The sequence below is a fragment of the Urtica dioica genome, chromosome 11 (genome assembly GCF_054948205.1).
Source record: "Urtica dioica subsp. dioica isolate 48M chromosome 11, U.dioica_male_clone48M_v1_H2, whole genome shotgun sequence".
Classification (NCBI taxonomy): Eukaryota; Viridiplantae; Streptophyta; class Magnoliopsida; order Rosales; family Urticaceae; genus Urtica; species Urtica dioica.
Window position 1 is genome coordinate 17,698,426 of NC_142766.1, and position 19,181 is coordinate 17,717,606.

General features: G+C 41.6%; 1 long non-coding RNA gene across 1 annotated transcript; it reads left to right on the top strand.

Moving 5' to 3' along the window:
- Positions 1-14,008: 14,008 nt before the first annotated feature.
- Positions 14,009-17,174, top strand: LOC149381876 (uncharacterized). Its single transcript, XR_016302008.1, has 3 exons — positions 14,009-14,309; positions 14,966-15,708; positions 16,080-17,174. It is a non-coding gene; the product is annotated as an uncharacterized LOC149381876 (long non-coding RNA).
- The last annotated feature ends 2,007 nt before the right edge of the window (positions 17,175-19,181 follow it).

Below are 19,181 nucleotides of genomic sequence, written 5' to 3' on the forward strand. Positions count from 1 at the left end.
ACATCGTCATATCTTGGATTCTCAATTGCTGCACCAAAGAAATCGCATCGAGCATCGTCATCAGCGATTCAGCAACTGATGTGTGGAAGGATCTTCAAGAGAGGTATGAACAGAGCAATGGTTCTAGGATCTTTGAGCTTAGGCAAGAAATCATGAACCTCGTCCAAGATCAGAGTTCTGTTGGCGTATACTATACGAAACTCAAGACTCTTTGGGAGGAACTGAGTGTCTACAAGCCGCCATGTGTCTGTTCGTGTGTAGGATCGAAGGATCTACTCAATTTCATGCAAAATGAGTATGTGATGAAATTTCTGATGGGATTGAACGACTCTTTCAACACTGTTCAAGGCTAGATCCTTCTTCTTGATCCTTTACCGCCAATCAATAAGGTCTTTTCCATGGTGTGACAAGATGAGAAGCAGAGGTCGGTGAGCCACAACAATCTGACTCATCAAGACCAATCCAACTCTGTGGCGATGGCTCTCAATGATCAGAAGAGACCTAACAACAAGAAGGAGCGGCTCTTTTGTACACACTGCAAGATGACTAACCACACTGCAGATAAGTGTTTCAAGCTCCATGGATATCCTCCGGGATACAAACCCAAGGGAAAGAACCAGATGAACGTGACTGCAAGTGGAACTGATGGAAAGCAAGAATCAGGTGGAGGCACAATGGCAAATCTGACAAATGATCAGATCCACCAAATCATCAACATGCTCTCAAATCAGATCACCACTCCAGCGCCAACAGAAGGTCACATAGACATCAACATGACGTCTTTCCATACAGGTTCTTGCTGTTTAAATAAGGGATCAGGTTGTATTGCTCACTCTAATCTCAATTGGATAGTTGATTCAGGAGCCACACGCCATGTATGTGTGAATATGAGTCTTTTTTCCAGTATGAAAATCTTGAAGAATTCTACTGTTACTTTGCCTAATCATACAGTGATTCCTGTACATTATTATGGTGATGTTGTAGTCAACATGAATCTGATGCTCAAAGATGTTTTGTTTATTCCTGATTTCAAGTTTAATTTGATTTCAGTACATTCTTTGACATTAGATTCTACTGTGATGGTGTCCTTTACAAAAAGTGAATTCATTATACAGGATATGTTGAAGAAGAGGACGATTGGCAAGGGTGAAGAACATGAAGGGCTCTATGTGCTGAGGAATGATCAAGCTACTCATATCAGCAATGTTACAGCTCATACTTGGCACAATAGGCTCGGCCATCTCTCATACAAGAGATTGGAATCTCTGAAACCAAAGCTTTCTTATACTCTTTCTGATAAAAATAATCCTTGTCATATATGCCCTTTAGCTAAACAATGTAGACTGCCTTTCACCTCTAACAATCATCTATCTGACAAGAACTTTGACCTTATCCACTGTGATGTGTGGGGTCCATATTCTGTTACCTCACACTCTGGATATAGATTCTTTCTCACTCTTGTTGATGATTGTAGTAGGTTTTGTTGGGTTTACCTCATGAGAAATAAAACAGATGTTCATTCTCTGATTCCTAAGTTTTGTGCTATGGTCAAAAACCAATTCTCCTGCACTATAAAACAATTTAGATCAGATAATGCTAAGGAATTAGTTTTCGCAGATTTTTTCTCCAAGCATGGCATTCTACACCAATAGTCTTGTGTAGAAACCCCTCAGCAAAACTCGGTGGTGGAGCGCAAGCATCAACATATCCTCAATGTGTCAAGAGCCCTATATTTCCAAGCTCAAATCCCTATTGAATACTGGTCAGAGTGTGTTCTGACAGCAGTATACCTCATCAACAGGACACCAACCCCTTTACTTTCCAATAAATGTCCTTTTAACATTTTATTTGGAAAAGATGTTGATTACAACTTCATGCGTGTCTTTGGTTGTCTAGTTTTTGCATCTACTTTGCAGGGACATAGAACCAAATTCATGCCAAGAGCAAGGAAGTGCGTCTTTATTGGATATCCACCTGGAATCAAGGGATATCGGTTACTTGACCTACAATCTAGAGACATATTTGTATCTCGTGATGTTGTGTTTCATGAACTTGTTTTTCCTTTTCACAGTGAAAAAATGAAAAACTTGATCATTGATCCTTTTCCAAATATACTTTTACCTATGCCTGCTGTTGTTGGGTATCCTAATGATGACTATGTGTTTGTTAAGCATGGTGAAGAACAGATACCACAACCCACTACTGAAAGTACTGGTGCTTCTATTGACAACACCAACACTGAGCAAGTGGATATGAGTCAAGATACTCAATCCTGTGAACACTTAAGAAGATCAGACAGGCCAAGATTGCCACCCACTAAGCTCAAAGACTACCATTGTAGTATTGTCAAAACAATTCCAGGTGTTAAAGTTCCTTCTCCTCACCATATCTCAAGTGTGTGTAGTTATGATTCTCTATCACAAAATTTTCAGAATTATGTCCTTTCTATCTCAGATAATTATGAACCCCAATATTACCACCAAGCTTGTAAGCATCAACACTGGAAACAAGCAATGTTAGAAGAGCTAAAGGCTATGGAAGACAATTATACCTGGTCTATTGTCCCACTACCACCATCAAAGAAGAGCATTGGATGCCGATGGATTTACACAAACAAATACAATTCTGATGGGACATTGTCAGGACACAAAGCCAGATTAGTGGCTAAAGGGTATAATCAAAGAGAGGGAATAGATTTCATTGATACATTCTCTCCTGTAGCTAAGCTCACTACTGTCAAAGTCTTATTAGCCTTAGCTTCTTCACAAAATTGGTTCTTAGCACAGTTAGATATTAACAATGCTGTTTTGAATGGTGATTTGTTTGAGGAAGTCTATATGGACTTACCTATGGGTTATGAGAGACAGGGGGAGCAACGACATGGTGATGGGAAGCTTGTGTGCAAATTGCACAAATCGATATACGGCTTGAAACAAGCGTCTCGGCAGTGGAACATCACCTTCACAAACGCCATATGTGGCTCTGGGTTTACACAGTCTAAGTCTGATTATTCTTTATTTACACGTGGTTCTGCAAATGATTTTGTCCTTATATTGCTTTATGTAGATGATATAATTGTTGCTGGACCAAATCAAAAGGTCATTGACTCAGTAAAGACCTATCTTCAATCCAAGTTTAAACTTAAAGACTTAGGTCCTTTAAAATTTTTCCTTGGATTGGAGATAGCCAGGTCTTCTACTGGTATAGTTGTAAACTAAAGACAATATGCTTTACAAATTCTAGAAGACTATGGCTTTCTAGATTCAAAACCGGTTCCTACACCCATGAGTCCAAATATTGTTTTGAGTTCCACTGATGGTGTTCCTTTGGAAGATATAACTCATTATAGAAGCTTGATTGGTCGCTTGTTATATTTGACCATCACTCGTCCAGATATTTCTTTTACAGTAAATTCTCTGAGTCAATTTTTACAGGCACCTTGTGATATTCATTTGCAGGCTGCACACAGACTGTTGAGATACATTAAAAGCTCTCCTGGACAAGGGTTATTCTTCTCTTCTTCATCATCCACACAGTTGAAGGGCTTCACTGACGCTGATTGGGGAACGTGCACAGACACAAGACGATCCATAACAGGTTTCTGCGTGTTCGTTGGAGATAGCCTGGTGGCATGGAAGTCCAAGAAGCAGAGCACGGTGTCAAGGTCATCTGCAGAAGCCGAGTACAGGGCATTAGCGTTTGCCACTAGTGAGATGCTTTGGTTGCAGCAACTGTTACGAGATCTTCATGTTACACCAGGAGGTCCTGCAGTTTTGTTCTGTGATAACCAAGCAGCCGTATACATTGCCACTAATCCTGTTTTCCATGAACGCATCAAGCATATAGAGATTGATCTTTATTTTGTGCGTGATCATGTGCAACGTGGAGAAGTGAAGTTGTTACCTATTCGATCTCAGCATCAACTTGCAGACGCATTTACGAAGCCGCTCTCAGCTCCAGCATTGCGTTCAATTATGTCCAAGCTTGCACTCAAAGACATCTTTCGTCCAGCTTGAGGGGGAGTATTGAGATTCAGAGCATTGCTTTGTATTTGTTAGTCAGCTTTGGTCAGCATGGTCTTTATGGTCAGCGTTGATATTCAGCGTTTAACATTTCCTTTGTTGTTTTACGCTTTTACCCTTACTTGTTCTTTGTAAGTAATGGGTTTATTGTCTTTTCGGTATGATAGTTACCGTTAGGCTTTATATAGCCTTGTATTCTTTTCTTTCAAATTAATGAAAACATTTTCGAAGTTTTTCTTTTTCTTCGACTCTTCTCTCTGAAGTTCGATCTCCAAACCCTAAATCTCCGATTCAGATCTTGAAACGTATGTGTGCTGTAATAATGGATAGTACTATACTACATTATCTATGAAAATCCATGGTGTATTGAGTAATTAGGTCTATAAACTCTCACTAGCTATGAAGTAATTATGATTATGTGTTCGTGTTTTTTTCATGGTGTAGTTCTCTGTTTTGAGTGTGCCTCTATTATCTACCAGCCTGGCCAATGTAGTAGGAGAAAAAAAATTGCTCAACAAAATTTATTAATTTAATTTTATAGATTTTAAAGATGTTAATTGAAGGAGTAAATATTTACTTTTTTAACTACTTTCTTTCTTACTTTTAAAAAAAAAATTATGACTTATAAATAATCTTTCTAACTCTATAAAAATACTCTCCTAATATTTTGTTTTTATTCTGTTTTTAGATTAATCTCTTGATACTCAATACTGTAAATAATTATCATCCCACATAGCTAGGGACAGTCTTCTCGATAATAAAAAATAAATTAGCACGAGTCTTGGATTGTATTCTTTAAGATATTTTGCAACTTTGTAAGAGATGGACAAACTAGTTGAACCAATAACAAAAAAAGTTGGTTAGCTGATCTTTTCGGCTATTCGTCAGTCGACCTGTTAGTCTTTCTTTAAAGAGCCTTCGAGCATTTTCTTTTAAATAATTAAAAAAATAAGGTTCTAGTAACTTGTTTTTTCAAAATAGCTCAAATTAGTCTAAAATTAGTAAAATAGTCAAAATTTACAACAAAAAATTGCAATTAACATATGTCACATAGTATTTTTATAGTGGTAAATTGTTTATATATAAAGGTGTTGATTAAATAAGTTCTTATAGTAGTAAATTATATATAAATAGCAGTACGCGCCACTTCTTAGCCGCTTTCTTTGTGTCGATGATGTGATGGTAGTCTTAAAATTTATGGAGCCCATACTATTACCCTCGATAAGATTATTTGGCACTATATAGCAAAAAATTTGAGTACTCAGTGACAAACCCAACCCGATCTTCTCCTCCTTGCATTGCCGTTAGCGTCGATGTAGCCTTTCTTGGTGATGGGACTAAATGCGTGGTTGAAGGTATTTTCCGTAACTCTATGTGTATAACTATCCTTGCTTATATTGCAACTCGAGCTCGTCTTTTTAGTCCCTTAGTTGAGGAAGTTATGACGATTTTATGAGGACTAAGGAGGCTCTTGCCGGTGGTTTCTCGAAGGTGGTGGTGCAATCGAATTGTGAAGCAGTGGTCAACCTCATCAAAATGAATGGCTATTCTAGGCGATTGATGTGGGGTTTGTTATTGCGAATATAATTTGTATTTTTGATAGTGTATGTTGGTGTGAGTTTTTCTTTTTGCCTAAAACTTGTGGCTCAAAAATTGCCAAAAAAAGCTCCTCATGCGGGATGTTGATGTAGTGTGGAACTCTTTTTTTTCCTCTTGATTTACAAGAGGTGTGCCGAAATGGCATATAATACTTAAGGTATGTGACCTTAACTTTAATAAATAATAATAGACGGCATAAATTCGACTGTTTTACTAAAAAAATTAAAAGGACTATTTTTGTATAATATTTTTAAACAATGAGATAATAAAAATAGAGACAACATTATTTAACTCTTTTTTTTAGCCGTTTAGGTCATCCTAATGATATAACTTATTTGATTTGAATCCCATTTGGGTTGAATTCTTGAAGTTGAAATAATTTTGTAAACGTGCGAATGGAAAATTATCAACAAAACTAACATCAAATTGGTAAGACCATCTCCAAAGTACTACATCACATTGTCGCAACTTTAATATCTGATTAGTTTAGTGCAGCTATATTCACATGAAATAATATTTTCATCCCTAACCCGTAATATTAATTTTCACACAAAAAAAAATTCTCTTTTTATATTTCTCAATATCACTTCATATCAAGTGCATATCAACCTCTCTGTTAATTTGTTATATCATTGTATTATTTTTCTATATCAAAACTATCAAATTAATTTATAATAATATTAAATACTATGTTAATATTACGAAATTAATAAATAAATAAATTCACCTTACAAAAAACATATTTTGCATTTCATAGGTAAAGTTAAATACTCAAAATAAATAAATTTTGTTGAAGTTTCTCTACATTTAATTTTGTGTTTTTATTTGATTATGCATGCACTTGTATTTTGTTTTCTCTATAATGTCGTGTGTGTGAAGTTTAATTTTTATTGAGATTGTATTTGTATTTTCATTAGTATAATTGGTGTGGTATTTTATATAGTATATATTGTACATGTGTTTCATTAATGTTATGTACTTATTAATGTTATCTTATTTACTCTATCTGTTAACTAATGATATCTTATTTATTTTTATAAATTATTTAAATTAGATTCAAAATTATATTTTTTTTAGATGCATTTGTTCTCACACCAATATGATGTGGACCGGGGTCTAATATAATAATGTCTAATTTTTATAGACTTGATAAACTTAAACAAACAAAAAAATTAACTGAATAATAAAAATAACTGAATGTCTGATCGAATTTAATATACAAAAGCAGTGATTGAATAGAATCCCAATGAAATAGTATTGTTCCTTTTTTTTCTTTTAATAATCAGTCTTGACGCATTTTTACACTACAGTTTGGAACATGCCCTCATATTAAATAAAGTAATAACTAAAAAAATAAGCTCCAGCGTTGTTTAGTGATCAGATCTGGTCACGCCCACCATGCTGTGTAAGATAATTTCATACCTATGAAACCATTATGAAATGTATCAATCAGATCATCTTAGAGTTATCCAGTAGTTGAATAATAATAAGAAGAAAATTCATATAATATTCGGAACCAGACCCCTAGTTTAGGGGGGGACTATGTGAAGTATGAGAGTTTATATAATTTTTTGCACATATTTTTTTTTATCGTCGAGGCCCGATATAATATAGAACCGGAAAAACAAAAAAGGAAAAATCGTCGAGACCCGTTGAACGGTTTCCTTGAAGCTTTTTATCGCTCTTCTCAGGTGCAGGATAACTCGGACGAAAGCCTCTCAGGATACAACGACAACAAGACACACAAAGGCACCACTTAGTGTATCGACGGCGAACTGGAAACCTGTGTCAGAAACTATCACCAAGACAAAAAATGAAATTTTTCTGGGGAAGAGGGGAGCTCGGGAACAGTGGGAGTATTGGAATCGGTGTTACGAAATGAGATGAAGCTCGGCCTTTTATAGGCGTACGCTACCCTGAGCAACATGTCACGGCCCAATAAAGATGGCTGGGCCACGTGACCCATCTGACCCAATGGAGCCCTACTTTCCCATGGAGGTTTTGACCCAAGACACATTTGGGCCCAACAAGCTGCAAGGCCCAAAGGAAATTTCGCCCAACCCACCTTCTAGAAGGTCTCTCAAGTCATGCAGACTCAAGAACCATCTAGAATGTGTCTAGGTTCAATGTATCTCCTTGGGAACACGCATAGAAGGGGCATTTTTGTACTTTTCTCTTAATTTCTCTCTTGTAACTCTCCCTATAAATAGGGAGGCCATTCTCATTCGAGAGATCATCAGAAAGCATCCAAACATTCTTTGTATTCACGATATAATACAAATTTCTCTTACAAACGCTTTCATTCTCGCTCCCCGACCGACCCTCCCTTTCTTCGCCCAATTTTCAGGCTGACTTTGCCGTCTGGCGAGCTAAGGCCGCACGGTTTTTAGTTCAACAACTAAGCCCGTGACAAGTGGTATCAGAGCCAGGTTCACTATGGCGAAGACAACGGAACCATCCAACATCACCGAAGGAGAAGGTGGCCAACAACGAGGACGAGAAGAAAAACGTACGGAGAAAGCCACCCGCGCGAAGTCGATGGAAGCAATAGCCAGCATGGGAGAGAGACTCGGAAGGATGGAGAGCATCATCAACGACTCGGAGGACCGCATTGAGGAAAGGCTCGAGGCTCTTAAAGACATGGAAGGTCGTATGGAGAAGCGGCTCGAGGAACTCAAGGGCGTAGAGGAGCCAAGCGACGAACGAATCGGCAACCTGGAGGAAGAGGTGTCAGAATTATCGGCCACCATCAAGGAGAGACTCACAGCGCTGGAGAAAGAAGTATACTCGGGCCATCCAGGGGAATGGAAGTCCGAGATAGAGAAGATGAAAGGAGCTCACCAACGCGAAATGGCGGGAGTCATAGAGCAAGTTGAGGAACTGAAGGCGACACTAGCTTCGGTCCAAGAGCATGGGGTGCTCGGCGTTATCGAAGAAATGAAGGTCGATTTAGCCTTATTCAAAAGGGCTTTCTCGGCGGGACATGGACAAAACACATCCACAGAAGTACGCAGGGCGGACGTACCAAGACCCCGAAGTTTTGCCGGAGCGCGCAACGCGCGAGAAGTTGACAACTTCCTATGGGGGTTGAAGCAATACTTCGGAGCCATGGGTATCACGAATGAAACGCTTCAAGTGCAGACAGCGTCACTCTACCTGGAGGAAGTAGCCATGCTTTGGTGGAGGCGACGACAAGAAGACGTGGAGAGAGGCACATGCACCATTGCCACCTTCGAAGACTTCAAGAATGAACTGAAGAGGCAATTCTACCCAGAAAATGCCACCGACGAAGCTCGAAGTAGACTCCGAAAGCTGAAGCAAACAGGTACCGTCCGCGACTACATCAAAGAGTTCACCAACCTAGTACTCGAAATCCCAAGGATGGGCGACGAAGATGCACTATTCTTCTTCATGGACGGCCTACAAGCATGGGCCAAGGTGGAGCTGAGAAGGAGAGGAGTTCAAGACTTGGCATCCGCCATTGCCACGGCAGAAGGATTGGTGGACTTCTCCACACCAAGGGACGTGACCAAGGGACGAAATCCGAGGCCTGCTTCAAGTCGTGGCGACTTCTCCCAACAGTCGTTCGGACCAGCCGAAGGGAGCAACACGGCGAGCTCTTCCCGACCACGATTCACTCCAAACCAATCCGCCCCTGCGCAGCCAAAGCCAAAGCGATGCTTCTTATGTGACGGTCCTCACTTCATGAAGGATTGTCCGACGAGAAACGCCCTGACCGCGCTCACCGCCACCCTGGACAAGCCAGAACCTAACAACGGGGATGCAATGGGGTCCATGCGACTGCTCAACGTCATCCAAGCCGCCCCAAAGATCAAGTCCCCTGGACTACTTTACGTAGATGCCATGGTGAACGGACACCCAGTCAAAGCCATGATCGACACCGGTGCGTCAAACAACTTTGTGTCGATTGAGGAAGCACAACGACTCGGATTGAAGACCATAAGAGGAGGGGGGACCATCAAAGCTGTCAACTCAGAAGCCAAACCTATCCACGGGGTCGCTCGAGGAGTGAAGACCATACTTGGCACATGGGAAGGGGCGATAGACTACTCGGTGGCACCCATGGACGACTTCCGTATCGTACTCGGGCTAGACTTCATGGACACGGTAAAAGCTATACCTATCCCCTTTGCTAACTCAGTATGCATAGCAGACGGGAGTAGCGCCTGCATGATACCCACATCCAGGGAAGCCCAACACGAGGCCCTAGCTCTATCGGCCATGCAATTCAAGAAAGGAACCCGACGAGATGAAGAGAGCTACTTGGCCATCCTCAAGGACTACGATGAAGAGGTAATCCAAGAAGACGAAGCACCCGTGGAGATCAAGAACGTAGTGGAGGAGTTCCAAGACGTCATGCCTCCCGAACTACCGAAAAGACTACCCCCACGAAGAGAGGTGGACCACCAAATCGAGCTAGAGCCGGGAACGAAGCCGCCTGCCCTCAGTCCGTACAGAATGGCCCCACCCGAACTGGCCGAGATGAGGAGGCAACTAGGAGAGTTACTTGATGCCGGGTTCATCCGACCCTCGAAAGCACCATACGGCGCACCGGTCTTGTTCCAGAAGAAGAAGGACGGATCCCTCAGAATGTGCATCGACTATCGGGCGCTCAACAAAGTCAGTATCAAGAATAGGTACCCCGTACCCTTGATAGCCGACTTATTTGATCAGCTCGGACACGCCAAGTACTTCACAAAGCTGGATCTCCGTTCGGGGTACTACCAAGTCCGCATAGCTGAGGGAGATGAGGCAAAAACGACATGCGTCACAAGGTACGGTGCGTACGAATTTCTTGTTATGCCGTTCGGGTTGACTAATGCCCCGGCTACCTTTTGTACCCTCATGAACAAGATATTCTACCCCTACCTCGACCGCTTCGTAGTCGTCTACCTGGACGACATTGTTATTTACAGTAACACTCTCGAAGAGCACAAGGGGCACTTGAGGGAAGTATTCCAGCTACTGAGGAACAACCAGCTCTACGTGAAGAATGAGAAGTGCTCGTTCGCGAAGACGGAAGTGCTGTTCCTGGGGCACAAGATCAAAGACGGAGCGCTCATGATGGAACAAGTCAAGGTAGAAGCCATCCGTGAGTGGGAGCCACCCACCAAAATCCCGGAGATGCGATCCTTCCTTGGCCTCGTCAACTATTACTGGCGGTTCATCAAGGGATACTCAGCAATTGCAGCCCCGCTCACCGACCTACTAAAGAAGGACAAGTCATGGGAGTGGACAGAGAGGTGCCAAGAAGCCTTCGACAGATTGAAGAATGCAGTATGCGAAGAGCCAGTACTCGCGCTACCGGACCACTCAAAGCCATTCGAAGTCCACACCGATGCTTCGGACTTTGCCATCGGAGGAGTGTTGATGCAAGATGGACACCCAGTCGCCTACGAGAGCCGAAAACTCAACGACACGGAGAAACGATACACCGTCCAAGAGAAGGAGATGACGGCCATAGTACACTGCATGCGAACATGGAGACACTACCTTCTAGGCGCCCCCTTCGTTGTGTTGACCGACAACATCGCCACCAGCTATTTCCAAACCCAAAAGAAGTTAAGTCCCAAACAAGCTCGCTGGCAAGACTTCTTGGCTGAATTCGACTACCATTTGGAGTACAAGCCCGGCAGAGTCAACGTGGTCGCCGACGCCTTGAGTCGGAAAACAAATCTCGCCTCCATTAGCCGAGCAACCAGCCCAATAATGGAGCGGATCAAGATGGGACTCGAGGAGGAACCATTGGCCAAGACCCTCGTCAACATGGTACACGAAGGCAAAACCAGGCGTTTCTGGCTCGAAGATGGCGCACTCTACTCCAAAGGTAACCGAGTCTACGTACCGAGGTGGGGCAACTTACGGAGGGAGCTTATCAAAGAATGCCACGACTCGATGTGGGCTGGGCACCCGGGAACCAGGAGAACACTAGCATTGTTGAAGGGGACGTATTATTGGCCACAAATGCGCGACGACGTAGAAGCCTTCGTGAAGACTTGCTTGGTGTGCCAGCAGGACAAGATCGAGCAAAAATCTACAGGAGGATTGTTGGAGCCATTACCTATTCCAAGGAGACCTTGGGAAAGCATTTCCATGGACTACATCACATCACTACCCAAGTCGGAGGGATTCGGGAGCATCATCGTAGTAGTCGACCGGTTCAGCAAATACGCCACCTTCATACCAGCACCAGCGGACTGTACGGCGGAAGACACTGCCCGACTGCTCCTCAGCAACGTGGTGAAGTTATGGGGAGTGCCCGAAACAATAGTGAGCGACCGAGACCCACGATTCACTGGGCGTTTCTGGACAGAATTATTCAAGCTACTCGGGTCCGACCTCAACATGTCCACAAGTTTCCACCCACAAACAGACGGGCAAACGGAGAGAACAAACGGACTCCTGGAGCTCTACTTACGGTACTACGTGAGCGCAAACCAACAAGACTGGGCGAAACTCTTGGATGTGGCGCAGTTTTCCTACAACCTGCAACGAAGCGAAGCCACAAACAAGAGTCCATTTGAGCTCATTACGGGGCAACAACCAACAACGCCACTTTCCTTGGTGACAAGATACGAAGGGAAGAGCCCGGCCGCATTCAAGTTCGCTAAAGCTTGGCATGAACAGGCCGAAGTGGCACGAGCTTATCTTCACAAAGCCAGCAAGCGAATGAAGAAGTGGGCAGACACCAAGCGGAGGCAAGTCCAATTCTCGGTGGGCGACCGAGTCATGGTGAAGCTTCTACCACAACAATTCAAGGTGTTTCGGAAAGTACACAAGGGACTAATCCGGAAGTACGAAGGACCATTCGAGGTGACAAACCAAGTCGGGGCAACAGCATACAAGCTTCAACTTCCTCCGAAGGTAAAAATCCACCCAGTCTTCCATGTGAGCCAGCTTAAACCATACCACGAGGATCCAGAAGAGCCATCGAGAGGAGAATCCCACTACAAGAAAACAGGGTATCAGAGACTAGAGTATCCGAGACTGATTTATTAGTCTTTGATAGTAGACATCAAAGACTGATAATGCTGTCTCTGATACTATCAGAGACTGATTTTCATGCGTATACTATTCGAGACTAATATTTAGTCACAAATATATATTTCTCCGGTCATAATTTTAGGAGAGACTAATTTTCGGTAACAGATGTATTCCCTCCAAAATGAAAAATGGTGCAAATCGTATGAGACCAATTTTTAGTCTCTGATAGTTGACACCCGGGACTGATTTGGTTGTATCTGATAGTATTCAGGACTGATTTGGTTGCGCATACTATTCGAGACTAATAATTAGTCACATATATATTCCCTCCAAAAATGTAAAAATGACACTAATTTGTAGAGATTAATTTTTGGTCTCTGATTGCGGGCATTCGAGACAGATTTGGTTGTCTCGAATAGTATTCGGGACTGATAATATTCGAGACTAATTTTCGGTCATAGATGTATTCCCTCCAAAATGAAAAATGGCGCAAATCGAATGAGACCAATTTTTAGTCTCTGATAATTGGGATTCGGGACTGATTTGGTTGTCTCTGATAGTATTCGGGACTGATTTGGTTGCGTATACTATTCGAGACTAATAATTAGTCACATATATATTCCCTCCAAAAATGTAAAAATGACACAAATTTGTAGAGATTAATTTTTAGTCTCCGATTGCAGGCATCAGAGACTAAAATCTATTCTCGGAAAATGAGAAGAATCGGAGACCAACAATCAGTCTTCTATACTTTTGTGCAGTGTCTTATTGGAGACTGAAATTCAATCTTGAAAATATATACGTATCAAAGTCTAAAAATTAGTCTCCAATAATGTGGCGCCAATTTTTTTTTAATATCAAAGACTAAACATTAGTCATTAATACTCTTGGTAAATATATATATATGAGAGGCTATCAATCAGTCTACAACGAGCTCATCGACAAATGTTTGAAAGGAAAAAAAGAATACGAAAACACTTATTTACAAAAATTAATACACAAAATTAATGAAATATTAAAATAGCTTCCAAGCAGATATGCTTTTGTTATTCTGCGGAAAAAAGTTACATGTTTTGGGACTTATATATCGATGTAATAAGTTTTAAAAAAATTAATCAGACTAATCACAATTCACAATTCAAGGTCAAACCACTACAACAAATACTGACAACAATTACAATTTTTTTCCTCGGGAATAGCCGCGACAAATTGTGGCTATTTAGACGTGACAATATGGGCTTTAGCCACAACAAGTCGTGCCTGTTTCAAAATTTCACTTTTTTTTTTTGAAGAATTCAAAATTTCACATTTAAAAGGAGGAATTTTATACCGCCTAAATTTAGTTTTTAGACTGGAATAGCGGCGACATCTCATTCGCGGCTATGCAGTAGTCTAAGTTAAAATCGATTAAACCACGCTACTCTCATTCTTTCGTCTGTCATCTCTCTGTTTCTCTCCCTCTGAAATTCAACCCTAAATCTCCAGACCACCCAAACCACCACAACCCCCAAATCTCCTCCTTAATACGACGACCCCCCCAATTCACCACCCCTAAATCTCGTTCTCACTTTATCTTCATCGAATTTCGACCACCCATAAATCCCTCGAAATACTCCACCGCTCAAGCCCGCCGTCACTCCAAGCGTCCGCCTCCGCCGCAAGCCCGCCGTCCGCTCAGACAAGGTAATTTCTTTCTTTTTCTCTCATTTTCTTACTCGTCTATGCTAAATCTCTCTCTCTCTCTCTCTCTCTCTCTCCGATTGACCTAGGTTTCTAGGGTTTCGATACACCGTACTTCTTCATGAGGTCATCCCGTGGTCCATATTGGCGTAGGTTTGTAGACACAAAATTTTATTTCTCTTCTTTCTCTTCATCAAGTGGATAGATCTCTATATAATCACTCATAAAAAGACTATCGAGAAGTGAAAGTGTGGTACTACGATCCGAGAAGCAACCGCTCAACTAGTTCTACATCCGTACTCTTTAACTTAAAAAAAAAAATTAACTTATTTAACGCTAACAAACTTCAAATGGTGACAACCTCTTCATGATATTAGAATATGAATCGGAGTCAAATTACAAGTAAGGAAAAAAAAAAGAGAAAAACTAAATGTTTACATACATGCGGAGGCGAGAGGTTGGATCCTTTTGAGTTATTGAGTGGCGTCCCACAAATCTCAGTTATAAGCACAGTTTAGGCTTCTTCCACCACATTGTTACAGTCCTCCTGTATTAAGAAGAAGAAAAAAAACACACCACAAATCACAAGATTAAGACGTTTTAAAGATAAAAAAAATGTAGGGATTTGTTGACTTACATCCTGTAGGGGTTCTTTGCAGGTGGACTTGTTGTGGCCGAGCCCTTTGCATCGGCTGCATTGGAGCTGCCTTTTGGACAAGTCGTGGACGGCTTGCTTCTTGGTGGTGGGGCGACCCGGTGGGCGGCGCGTCGGAGGCGGCGTGACCGTGACCAGAGCCTGAGAAGACGATGAACAGAGCTGCATCGCGGGGGTCTCGATGTTGGGGATCGGGTGGATGGACTCGGAGTAGGTGAGGCGATACGTCTCGGTGGTGTAGTACCTGAGGCAGTAATCGTACGGGCTCTGTTCCAGGCAGCTTATGACGGCCATGGCGTGGCAGCAGGGCAGCCCGGTCAGCTGCCAGAAGCGGCAGCTACAGGTCCAGTGGTCGATGTTGACGTTCTCGACGGTGTCGCCTCCGCGGACCTTGAAGGTGGAGCCGTCCGAGAGAAGGACCTGAAGGCCGCGATACTTGTGGGCTTGGGTGTCGAGCTTTTCTTCCATGGACGGAGATATCCTGGTGAGCCACTGGTTGGCCTCGGTCGGGCGCGTGTATATGAGCTCCATGATCTTTCCCCTGATCATGTCCACCTTCTGGGTTATGGGGAGCTCGGTGGCGTCGGAGGCCCAGCTGTAGAAGATCTCCCCATCTGCCTATTATCCTTGTCAATCGTTATTATTTTCTCATAATAACGTGGTCCAAGATGTTTGTAGACACAAGTAGGTTCGATACGCCAGGTCGCCACCGTCGCCTCTGACATCGTCTACTCTCCTCACGCCATGGTACGTTTTCTCTGCCTCTACATTTCTGTGAAATTGTTTGTGCGTGTGTTTTTGTGCGTGTTCAGTGTGTGTGCGTGTGTGTGTTTTTGTGCGTGTTCAGTGTGTGTGTGTGTGTTTTTCGTGTTCGATGTGCGTGTGTGTGTGTTTTTACGTGTTCAATGTGCGTGTGTTTCTGTGTGGATATTTGAGTGAGTGAGTGAGTGTTTGTGTGTGGGAGTTTGAGTGTGTGTTGTTTTACTGATGGAGATTCTGGGTTTTAACCCTCTTTATCTGTATCGTGAGAGATGGCTGAGGAGAAGTTGGAGCATTGTCATGGTAACTCTAACCTTTCACTTATTACAAGTTGCTGATATTTGAATATGTTTTGGCAGCTGAGTTTTTTTCCGGATAGATCAGAAGTGCAATGTCTACACAGATGGCAAAAAGTGCTTAATCCTGATAGCCAAGTCGTTACCTGGTTGCATAGGGAAACAATGTAGAGAGAGGTAACCATTTTCAAGCACTAATTTTTTTTTTTTTTTTTTCATTTTGACAATAATTCGGCAATATTCGGCATTAATGATGTCTTGTGTTGAATATTGTTCCTCACCTTTTTGTACTTTCTGGTAGTTAATTAATTTGTGTTTTGTGTATATGAGAGGGAGAGTGTGTGTGTGTGTGTGTATTATTGACGAAAGGGAAAGTAAACTCAGCGTTATAGTTGCACGGATATGGCTAGAAAAACAAATTAATATAACAAATTAAAACTCCAACCGTTGGAGTTTATTTGACCCTCTCAAAGTATCACATTAGAGAAGTTGTTCTTTCTATGTATCTTATATTAAAAAAATAGAGCCAGAATACTTTTTTTTTTGTCTCATCTGTGATTTGATTCTGGGTAGACTTTGGAAAAAGGCTAAAGAAGCACCATAAAAGTGACACTCCTACTTAGCGGTACTCACTTGTTTGTCTATGGTTAGACAGAAAAAAAATGATCCGGAGAATAATGTTTATAGATTGTAGATGGTGACTGTGACACGAAAAAACCTGCCATGCTTCCATTTGTGGCCTTTCTTGTGTGTTTGTGTGTGTGAGAGAGATAGTGTTGTGTGTGTGTGTATTTTGTGTGTGAGTGTTATGTGTGTGTATTCGTATATGTGTGTGTGTCTGTGTAAGATGTGCTCAAATGAAAGTTAATCGAAGTAAGCAAATGGCCATTAAAGATGCTCTAAGTTTGATGATTTTGACTCGACCATGGTTTCATCTACGAGCAATGAAGGAAGTGGTGATCAAAGAAATGAGAACTCCAACGGCATACCAGGTCAAGAACATTAGTAAATCACGGATGTCAGATTCAACTTTAATATTTCATTTGTCTTATATTTTTTTTCAGTAGAGATTTGGATATATTTGGATTGTTTTTTATTCTTAGTTTTCCATGAATATTGTTTTGACGATTGTGCATAATTTTATAATAAATTTATTTACGAATTTGTAGCTACGAAAGCTATTCTATGGAAAAGCTTATTTTAGATTCTTATGTACTCTGATTTTTTTAAAAATTGAATAATTAGTCTTGTATACATATATGCTTGTCTTAGAAGCATTATATTTAGAGCTAAAAATTACTCTCCAAAGCACTATGATGAGACTAAATAAACAGTCACAGATGTCACTGTATTGGAGACTGAAAATCAATATCAAAAGCTCTACATCAAAGACAAAGCAAGAAATGGAACATTGACTAAACATCGGTCCTTAAATTACGTTATCTGAGACTAAAAATCAGTCCGTAAATCAGTTTATCCGATACTAAAAATCCATTTTAAAAGGCTAATAATCAGTCACGTTATCCGAGACTAACAATCAGTCACGTTATCCGAGACTAACAATCAGTCACGTTATCCGAGACTAATAATCATGTTATCCGGGACTAACAGTCAGTCTTAAAAATGCTTATTTGTGACTAAATACGAGTTCTCGGCTGACCTTATTAAGGATTGAAAAATGTGGTATCTGAGACTAGTTCTTTGTCATGAATATTTCGGCGTATTCGAGACTGACTTTTAGTCTTTGATAGTAGCATCCGCCACTAGGTATCCGAGACTAGCCTAGGAGACTGAAAATCAGTCTCGGATACTCATCCGAGACTGTTTGTCAGGTATCAGAGACTAAATAATTAGTCTCTGATACCATGTTTTCTTGTAGTGTCCGCAAGGGCGCCCACAGCCGTGACTACCTCATTCGACAAAGCCGCAGAAGAGATACTGGCAGAACGGATCATCAGGAGACGAGGGGTCCAACCATACAAGGAATACTTCGTCAGGTGGAAAGGTCTACCAGAGACAGAAGCCAGCTGGGAACACGAGGATGCACTTTGGCAGTTCAAGAAGCTTATCCAACAATTCACGAGCAACAACGCGACAGAGGCGCCGCGTTATTAGGTGGGGGAGGATGTCACGGCCCAATAAAGATGGCTGGGCCACGTGACCCATCTGACCCAATGGAGCCCTACTTTCCCATGGAGGTTTTGACCCAAGACACATTTGGGCCCAACAAGCTGCAAGGCCCAAAGGAAATTTCGCCCAACCCACCTTCTAGAAGGTCTCTCAAGTCATGCAGACTCAAGAACCATCTAGAATGTGTCTAGGTTCAATTTCCAAAATAAAACTTCCAGAAGTGAAATTTGTAGTAAAAAGAAAGCCCGATACCATTCCCGAAACCCGAAACCCGAGCCCGAGCCCGGCCCGGCTCGGCTCGGCGGCGGCGCGCGCACGAGGGGTTAAGAGATAACCCACCCACACTCTCCTCTCTTGCACTTGCTTGACCACTAAAGAAAGAGGATAGTATTTAAACACTACCACAACACACATCCCCAACCAATGTGAGACTCTTGGTTTTCACTTCCACAACACAACAACAATTGTGTTTCTTTAGCCTATTTTGAGCATCAATTTCTCATTCATCTTAGGTCCGATTTTGGCAAACAAATATTCAATTAAATAGCCCTCGTTATGAGGAATCCGTATCACTCGGAATTATTAAATTCCGATGAGTGGAACCCACTCAAATTGTTGCAAAAAATCAGCCATCCACATGTTAATAAATAAAATTTATTAACTTTATTCCAACACAAATATCTCACGAAGAGCATTCGATTTTGAAAACATAGTCCTGAAAACTCTGAGTGTCTAAATAAGATTATCTCTATTTACAGATGAATCAAGTAAAAGAGAAAAAATTGATGAGTATGTTAAACGATAGATGAGACTTCTGGTCTGTGACTTGTGTGTGTGAAAAGTTCTCTCTTTTTTTACTCTTTTTTTTTTCTATTTATAGAGGTTTTGAGTCTAGAGTATGTGGAGTGATGAACCCCACATTCTCAATGGTTATTGAGTAAGCGTTCTCAAGATGTATGTAATGAGTGATTATTCTTCGTCTGTTCTGTATATAAAAGTTGATGTGTATATTTTACTTTATTTTGATTTATTTAT